Source organism: Oryx dammah, unplaced genomic scaffold, assembly GCF_014754425.2.
Source record: "Oryx dammah isolate SB20612 unplaced genomic scaffold, SCBI_Odam_1.1 HiC_scaffold_6, whole genome shotgun sequence".
Classification (NCBI taxonomy): Eukaryota; Metazoa; Chordata; class Mammalia; order Artiodactyla; family Bovidae; genus Oryx; species Oryx dammah.
The window spans coordinates 31,030,172-31,038,554 of record NW_024070190.1 but is presented as its reverse complement, the minus strand read 5'-3'; the positions used below and the strand labels follow the sequence as shown (position 1 = coordinate 31,038,554).

The window sequence follows — 8,383 nt, the reverse complement described above, 5'->3', positions numbered from 1 at the left end:
ATGTCTGGTTCCTCTGCCTTTTCTAAAACCAGCTTGAACATCAGGGAGTTCACGGTTCACATATTGCTAAAGTCTGGCTTGGAGAAAATTGAGCGTTACTTTACTAGCATGTGAGATGAGTGCAATTGTGCGGTAGTTTGAGCATTCTTTGGCATTGCCTTTCTTTGGAATTGGAAAGAAAACTGACCTTTTCCAGTTGTGTGGCCACTGCTGAGTTTTCCAAACTTGCTGGCATATTGAGTGCAGCACGTTCACAGCATCATCTTTCAGGATTTGAAAGAGCTCAACTGGAATTCCATCACCTCCACTAGCTTTGTTCGTACTGATACTTTCTAAGGCCCACTTGACTTCACATTCCAAGATGTCTGGCTCTAGATTAGTGATCACATCATCATGATTATCTGGGTCTTGAAGATCTTTTTTGTACAGTTCTTCTGTGTATTCTTGCCACCTCTTCTTAATATCTTCTGGTTCTGTTAGGTCCAGACCATTTCTGTCCTTTATCGAGCCCATCTTTGCATGAAATGTTCCCTTGGTATCTCTAATTTTCTTGAAGAGATCTCTAGTCTTTCCCATTCTGTTGTTTTCCTCTATTTCTTTGCGTTGATCGCTGAAGGAGGCTTTCTTATCTCTTCTTGCTATTCTTTGGAACTCTGCATTCAGATGCTTATATCTTTCCTTTTCTCCTTTGCTTTTCGCCTCTCTCCTTTTCACAGCTATTTGTAAGGCCTCCCCAGACAGCCATTTTGCTTTTTTGCATTTCTTTTCCATGTGGATGGTCTTGATCCCTGTGTCCTGTACAGTGTCACGAACCTCATTCCATAGTTCATCAGGCACTCTATCTATCAGATCTAGGCCCTTAAATCTATTTCTCACTTCTACTGTATAATCATAAGGGATTTGATTTAGGTCATACCTGAATGGTCTAGTGGTTTTCCCTGCTTTCTTCAATTTAAGTCTGAATTTGGCAATAAGGAGTTCATGATCTGAGCCACAGTCAGCTCCCGGTCTTGTTTTTGTTGACTGTGTAGAGCTTCTCCATCTTCGGCTGCAAAGAATATAATCAATCTGATTTTGGTGTTGACCATCTGGTGATGTCCGTGTGTAGAGTCTTCTCTTGTGTTGTTGGAAGAGGGTATTTGCTATGACCAGTGCATTTTCTTGGCAAAACTCTATTAGTCTTTGCCCTGCTTCATAGTTATCTCAGGAGGCAGGTAAAGTGGTCTGGTATTCCAGTATCTTTAATTTCCCACATTTGTTGTGATCCACACAGTCAAAGGCTTTAGCATAATCAGTGAAGGAGAAGTAGATGTTTTTCTGCAGTTCTCTGGCTTTTTTGATGATCCAACAGATGTTGGCAATTTGATCTCTGGTTCCTCTGCCTTTTCTAAATCCAGCTTGAACATCTGGAAGTTCTTGGTTCACTTGTTCCTTTAAGGTGCTATATAAGTCATAATTCTGCTTCTAGAAGCTTGCAGTATAAGTTGTATGATATATTGGTTTATGAATTTAGAAGCAAATGAAAGAAACTTAAAACAAAAAAGGTTGATTCCATCTTATCACCTAGAAAGGAGGATGCTCTTATTGGAAGAGTAGCTGTGAAGAAATCATGAAAGATTTGGAATATCCGTGACAGAATTTGAGACAACTGATTATACTTGAAAATAACCCTTGTTCTAGATAGTAGCTTTACCTATACTTGACGTTCTCTTGGTGCGTGACAGAAGCTGAATCTGAGAAGCTAAGCCAACATGCTGTTCTGTAGTAAAATTAAACTCTGGCTCTTTCCAGTCATTTGTTTTTTTGTTGGTAATGCTGTAACTCACCTTTTTCTCATCTTTCCTTTGACAGTCTTACATATGTATTTTTTGTTTCCTTGTTTTTATTGTTTTCTCATTTGAAAATTGTTGTTTAGCGACCAAGTTATGTTTGTTTTGTGACCTCATGGCTTGTAGCCAAGGCTTCTATGTCCATTGGATATTCCAGGCAAGAATAACAAGTGGGTTTCCATTTCCTTCTCCAGGGGATCTTACTGATCCAGGAATCGAACTTGTATCTCCTGCGTTGGCAGGATAATTCTTTACCCCTGAGCCACCAGGGAAGCCCATTCGAAATTTGTTTTAGCCCAATTTCTTTTGTTAATAATCCCATCCTTAATATAGAAACTATTTCTATATAAATTTTTCTTGGTATTATGTAATGACTATCTTATGACTTTATTCCTCCCATCCTAGATCTAAAGAAGCGTTTTTTTGCTGTTGTTGTTTTGTTTGTCTTTATTTTTGTATGGTTAACTTTAGCATTAATATGATGTTCCTACTTAGTGACAGACCAAGTGCAGACTTGATCAGTGGACTGATTTCATTTTGCCGACTCCTTCCTTAAATCCAGAAGGGTTGGTGAGGAGAAGAAGATACTAGAATTTTTGGCTTACTGGTCACAACTTTGAAACAGAAAGTGAAATGAAACTAAAAGGCTGGTGGTGGTTCAAAAATCACAGGCCCCCTCTTTTTCTTAAAAACATCTCATTCATACCAAATTTCTTTGAGCTACAGGGCAGATTTCTTTCTACAAGGCCTGTTCCTGAGTTTTATTGGAAGAGTGTTGGAAGAATGTTCAGATAGGCCTCTGGGTCAACAGATAGTCCCCAGATCACTAGTTGAGATTTCACGTTATCTTTTTTTTAGCCACTGGGCATGTGGTTTATCACTTTTCTTTCCTTAAAGTGACTTGCCTCTCTTTTGGATTTGCGTAATAAGATCTACGTGCTTCCATGGTGGCTCAAGGGAAAAGAATCCACCTGCCAAGCAGGAGATGCAGGCTCAGTTCCTGGGTGGGGAAGATCATTTCCTGGAGAAGGAAATGGCAACCCACTCCAGTACTCTTGTCTAGGTAATCCCATGGACAGAGGAGCCTGGTGGGCTGTAGTCTATGGGGTCTCAAAAGAGTTGGATACCACATAGCGACTAAACAATAAGATCTGCAAATAAGTATTTCATATTAATATTATAAAATCATTTATGTGGTTAGTCTACATGAGTTAAAAATGTATAAAATTGAAGAGCTTATGGACAACTTAAAACAGTTTAATTCAGTTTTTTAAGCAAGCAGGTTTATATCTAAAGACTCAAATTCCTTTTACCTAGAGGTATACTTAGTTTTTCTTCCCATAGAACAAATGTTATTTAGTATTTTATACATAAACAATTACCATAGTATGTTACTTTTTGTCACAAGAATTTAGCAAACACAGATACTTTGTAAAATACTATCCTCACAGTGAGAGTCTTTTTTCTTATTTTAAAGGTTTTTTTTTTTTTAACTGTACCATATACCATAATATTTTACATGCCCAGTATTTCTCACCATAGTCTCAGTATTTTCCTGTGAAAGTCTGTAGTCACCCTTGTCTGAGTAGCTATTAAATTTTTTTTAAGCTGTGGTACAATGTACATAATTCCCAGGTGCCCCAGTGGTAAAGAATCTGCCTTCCAATGCAGGAGCTGCCTGAGTTGGGTTCCATCCCTCATTCCTCATAGAGGAGATCCCCCGGAAGAAGAAATGGCAACCCTCTCTAGTATTTTTGCCTGGAAAATTCCAGGGATAGAGGAGCCTGGCAGGCTGCAGTCCTTGGGGGTTGCAAAGAGTTGAACATGACAAAGTACGTACACACGCACAATATACATATAAAATTTACCATTTTAATATTTAAGTGTACAATTAGTGACATTTAATACATTGACATTGTCGTGAACTATCACCACCATCTATCTACAAAACTCTTTCATCGTCCCATGCTGATAGCTATTTTTAATGTTTTTAGTGGAAGGGCATCCCACCTAGTTCTACCTGTATTTTGTTTCCTTGCATCTGGTTTTTCTTTGCATCTGATACTAGTGTGCAGTTGTATTTCCATCCTCTCAGTTATTTTCTCAGTAAATATTTATCGAGCACCTTCTGTGTGCTAGCAGGGCATGGAACCTAGTGGTGTAACCGTTGGCTATAATAGTCAAATACAGAACTGATGCCAACTACACAGTGGCATAGCTATAGTTTTTCAGAAATTAGAAGCCTGCATAAAATGCTTGAATATGGCCAGACTTTAAAGGAAAAAATACTTGAGCAGAAGCTCCAAGTTACATCACATATCTGGAGAATCCAATTTTATGTGGTTGTTTAAAAAAAAACAAAACTTTTGTACAGTAGATTTTTAGTTAAATTTAAGTGTCAGAGGCATAAATGTCCTGTTATCTGTATAAATATTACTTCCCTTTTAAATTGGATAAATCTTTCTCTAGAGAGATGTATCATTTTGAATTATATTTATTGAAGCTCTGTCCTATAAGTCTAAAGTCCATTATTTTTAGGTCTCCTATTTATTTTAGGATATGTAATAAGATTCAGTGTTTGAAGTATCTGAAATTGCCTCTAGACAAAGATTATACTAGTAACTTTGGAGATTTTTATGCTATATTTATAATTCAGGAGCCATCTGAAATTAATACCAGTTTGTTATAATTGCTACCATGTAAGGTAAGCCAGGATACAGGAGAAAGAATTTATTTTGTTCTTCTAATACCAACTCTGAGATATCAAGACTTGTCAGTATATAGGGGCTTGGGTGGGGCCTGATTTTTTTTTATCATTTATTTAGAAGTTTGGTAAACACCTCATGGTAGGTTATGAAGCATGAAATTACACTATCTGAAATATGGAACTGTAAAGGGAATTCTGAACCCAACAGTGAAGCTGTTTAGGGCTTTTCAGCCTACCTCTGGAGATGTGACCAAAATTAGGTAAAAATATAAACTAAAAGGAGAAGGCAATGGGACCCCACTCCAGTACTCTTGGCTGGAAAATCCCATGGATGGAGGAGCCTGGTGGGCTGTGGTCCATGGGGTCGCTACGAATTGGGCACGACTGAGCGACTTCCCTTTCACTTTTCACTTTCCTGCATTGGGGAAGGAAATGGCAACCCACTCCAGTGTTCTTGCCTGGAGAATCCCAGGGACGGAGGAGCCTGGTTGGGTGCAGTCCATGGGGTCACACAGAGTTGGACACGACTGAAGCGACTTAGCAGCAGCATAAACTTAAAAAAAAAGGAAAGTTGGGGAGCAGATAGGACAGTGTTACAGGGTAATAGTTTGAGCTTATTTTTGTTTGAACTCAGATTGCTTCCTATATGCTGTATTCAGTCTATGTACACGGCCCAGGTTTTGCTTCCTCATCTGCGCTCTGCTATGGAGGCAGATTTTCCAGGCTGTTATTGTGGTCTTAAATCTATGGTTGATTGCTTTGATATGTTTCAGAGATTGCACAGTGCTTCAACAAAGAGTTAAGAATATTCCTTGGCTTTTCCGGTAGGTGGCCTGAGGTGACCCCTAAAAATGGTGCGCTATTCACTTGACCCAGAACACCCCACAAAATCATGCAAATCAAGAGGTTCAAATCTTCGTGTACACTTTAAGAACTCTCGTGAAACTGCCCAGGCCATAAAGGGTATGCATATCCGAAAAGCCACCAAGTATCGGAAGGATGTCACGTTAAAGAAGCAGTGTGTGCCATTCCGTCGATACAACGGTGGAGTTGGTAGGTGTGCATAGGCCAAACAGTGGGGCTGGACTCAGGGTCGGTGGCCCAAAAAGAGTGCTGAATTTTTACTACACATGCTCAAAAATGCAGAGAGTAATGCTGAACTTAAGGGCTTAGATGTAGATTCTCTGGTCATTGAGCACATCCAAGTGAACAAAGCCCCCAAGATGCGGCACAGGGTACTTACAGAGCTCATGGTCGGATCAACCCCTACATGAGCTCTCCCTGCCACATTGAGATGATCCTTACTGAAAAAGAACAGATTGTTCCTAAACCAGAAGAGGAGGTTGCACAGAAGAAAAAGATATCCCAGAAGAAACTGAAGAAACAAAAACTTATGGCCCGGGAATAAATGCTGCAAAAAATAAATGCAAATAAAAGTGAAAAAAAAAAAAAAAAGAATATTCCTTGAACCAGCAATTTTTAAAAAGAAGGAAAGAAAAATCAAAAGAAAAAAAAAAGTGAAGAGTATTACATTAAGAAATATTACAAGTTTTGCTTTGGTTTTCATTTTCTTTTAGAAGTCTTTTAAGAAGAGTGTACTGCTTGTTAATGTAGAGTAACAACGACTGTTCTTGTTAAAGGTAATTTTGTTGCTTAGGAACTTTCTGTGCCACTGCAAAGACTTTAAAACTATCTCAGTATATACCTGCTATTGTTATTATGAAAACTATTATGGAAACACATCAAAACATTCTATTATAGGTTTATTCAATAGAAATATGATGCAGCATGTATGTAATTTAAAACTTTTTAGTAGCCACATGAGAAAAGGTAAAAAGAAGCAGGTGAAAAAACTGAGTTATTGGGGGTACTCAGTCAGTGTTCTTGCCTGGAGAATCCCAGGGACGGGGGAGCCTGGTGGGCTGCCGTCTATGGGGTCGTACAGAGTCAGACACGACTGAAGTGACTTAGCAGCAGCAGCAGCAGCAGTCCTCAAAATCTTACCACACAGCTCAATAATCATGTGACTAATAGCGGTTGTAACACAGTGTAGGTCTGTTATCTTATTCTCTTTATTCCATCAGATTTGTTACCAAGGAATGATAGCAAATATTAACCTTTTCTTATCCAGTGACCTGTCCAAAGGGTGGATGACAAGGAGATATAAGGATCTGGGTAGTTCATTCCCTGAGGAAGTAGGTTCATTGCTTTAGGTAGATTTTAAAAGAAAGATATATTTACTAGTCCGTGTTTGTTATAGTCTCAAGAAATAATTGTAATTTGAAACCTGGTTTTTCTTTGATAATGAATGATATCACATCAAAGAAACAGAGGTAAACTACCATCTGGAGATACAACATATTGGAGCCATTTAGCTTCCTTAGAGTTTGGCAAATAGTGTCCTCAATTGTAATAAAAAGAACTGGCCTTTGATAAAGAATTTGTAGTATGTATGCATACTACATATGTATGCAATGGAATGTTACTCAACCATACAAAAGAATGAAATTTTGCCATTTGGAACATCATGGGCGGACCTGGGAGATATTGTGCTTAGAAAAATAAGAGAAAAACAAATACTGTATGTTTTCACTTACATGTGGTATCTAAAAACTAAGCAAAACAAAACAGACTCATAGATAAAAAGACCAAACTAGTGGTTACCAGAGGAAAGAGGTATGGGGGAGGGGTAAAATAGGTGCTTCCCTCATAGCTCAGTTGTAAAGAATCTGCCTGCAATGCAGGAGAAAAGTGAAAGTGAAGTTGCTCAGTCGTGTCTGACTCTTTGTGACCACATGGACTGTAGCCTACCAGGTTCCTCCATCCATGGGATTTTCCAGGCAAGAGTACTGGAGTGGGTTGCCATTTCCTTCTCCAGGGGATCTTTCCAACCCAGGGATTGAACCTGGGTCTCCTGCATTTCAGGTAGATGTTTTACCGTCTGAGCCACCAGGGAAGCAATGCAGGAAGCCCCGGTTCAAATCCTGGGTCGGGAAGATCCCCTGGAGAAGGGATAGGCTACCCACTCCAGTATTCTGGCCTGGAGAACTCCATGGACTGTATAGTCCATGGCGTCGTGAAGAGTCGGACATGAGTGAGTGACTTTCACTTTCAGAATAGGTGAAGGGGCGTAAGAGGTTGAAAACTGCTAAAAAATAAAATGAGTAAATTACAAGGATGTAATGTACAGAACAAGGAATATGGCCAATATTTTATAATAACTTTGGGGAATATTATCTATAAAAATATCAAATTACTATATTCTACATATGAAACTTTTCGAAAACCAGCTTGAACATCAGGGAGTTCACGGTTCACATATTGCTGAAGCCTGGCTTGGAGAATTTTGAGCGTTACTTTACTAGCATGTGAGATGAGTGCAATTGTGCGGTAGTTTGAGCATTCTTTGGCATTTCCTTTCTTTGGAATTGGAATGAAAACTGACCTTTTCCAGTCCTGTGGCCACTGCTGAGTTTTCCAAATTTGCTGGCATATTGAGTCCAGCACTTTCACAGCATCATCTTTCAGGATTTGAAACCGCTCAACTGGAATTCTATCACCTCCACTAGCTTTGTTCATAGTGATGCTTTCTAAGGCCCACTTGATTTCACATTCCAAGATGTCTGGCTCTAGATTAGTGATCACATCATCATGATTATCTGGGTTGTGAAGATCTTTTTTGTACAGTTTTTCTGTGTATTCTTGCCACCTCTTCTTATATCTTCTGGTTCTGTTAGGTCCATACCATTTCTGTCCTTTATAGAGCCCATCTTTGCACATGAACCGTGAAAACTGTGAATTCCCTGATGTTCAAGCTGGTTTTAGAAAAGGCAGAGGAACCAGACAT

General features: G+C 39.0%; 1 protein-coding gene and 1 pseudogene across 3 annotated transcripts in view; both read left to right on the top strand.

Annotated features, from left to right (window-relative positions):
- MCU (mitochondrial calcium uniporter) overlaps positions 1–8,383 on the top strand; it is a 200,740-nt gene that overhangs the window by 52,775 nt on the left and 139,582 nt on the right. The gene's annotated exons all lie outside the window — the stretch shown is intronic.
- LOC120865303 lies at positions 5,373–5,944 on the top strand (annotated as a pseudogene).